We start from the raw sequence: 711 nt of genomic DNA on the forward strand, positions 1-711 counted from the left end.
TATATATATATATATAAGAATTATGTGAGAAAATTCAAACCTCTTAAAGACAGTAAATTGGCCTGGTCTTAAACATTTTACCACACAAATACTACTAAGTAAAGATAAATTGACGTGCATTTAAACAAATGTAATCAAAAGCCACTAGGCTATACTTTTACTGTAACACAGACTGACAGTGCTGCGCTGTGGAAAGCAATCAGACTAAATCAGAATTCTAATCACAATCAACAGCTCCATCAAAAAGTGCCTTCACGCTGAGATCATCATCTGTTTCAACAGCAGTCAAAAAATAAAACATTAGCACGCCTAGCTAAGTAATGTGACAGAAACCTAGTCTGGCATTAGTACCCTGATAGTAACAACATAATACAGAGCTTTTCCTTCATGTTTTGCTATTCAAATGGCTACATTTTAGCACAATAGCTGCACAAAGCATTAGTTAGATCTAAATATAAGTCATACTTTCAACATTCAAGAATATTATTACCTGCACTGTTTTAAAAAATCCCTTACCTTGTACCGCTCTCTTGGCAGCTTTGTGAGCGTAGGCTTTGAACATTTGTACCGTGTATTGTAGAAATGTATGGGACGAGTCAAGACTTCAGACATTTCTGGGTGCCCAGACAGTTCAGTTGGTAGAGCGGGCGCCCATACAGTATACAGAGGTTTACTCCCCGACGCAGAAGGCCTTGGCTGCATGTCATCCCC

General features: G+C 38.3%; 1 protein-coding gene across 1 annotated transcript in view; it reads right to left on the minus strand.

The window, feature by feature from the left end:
- fam124b (family with sequence similarity 124B) overlaps positions 1-711 on the minus strand; it is a gene marked incomplete in the record, with an annotated part of 13,227 nt that overhangs the window by 586 nt on the left and 11,930 nt on the right. Inside the window, 1 exon segment of the mRNA XM_032510028.1 lies at positions 517-710.

Source organism: Etheostoma spectabile, chromosome 3 (assembly GCF_008692095.1).
Source record: "Etheostoma spectabile isolate EspeVRDwgs_2016 chromosome 3, UIUC_Espe_1.0, whole genome shotgun sequence".
In the NCBI taxonomy this organism is placed as follows: domain Eukaryota; kingdom Metazoa; phylum Chordata; class Actinopteri; order Perciformes; family Percidae; genus Etheostoma; species Etheostoma spectabile.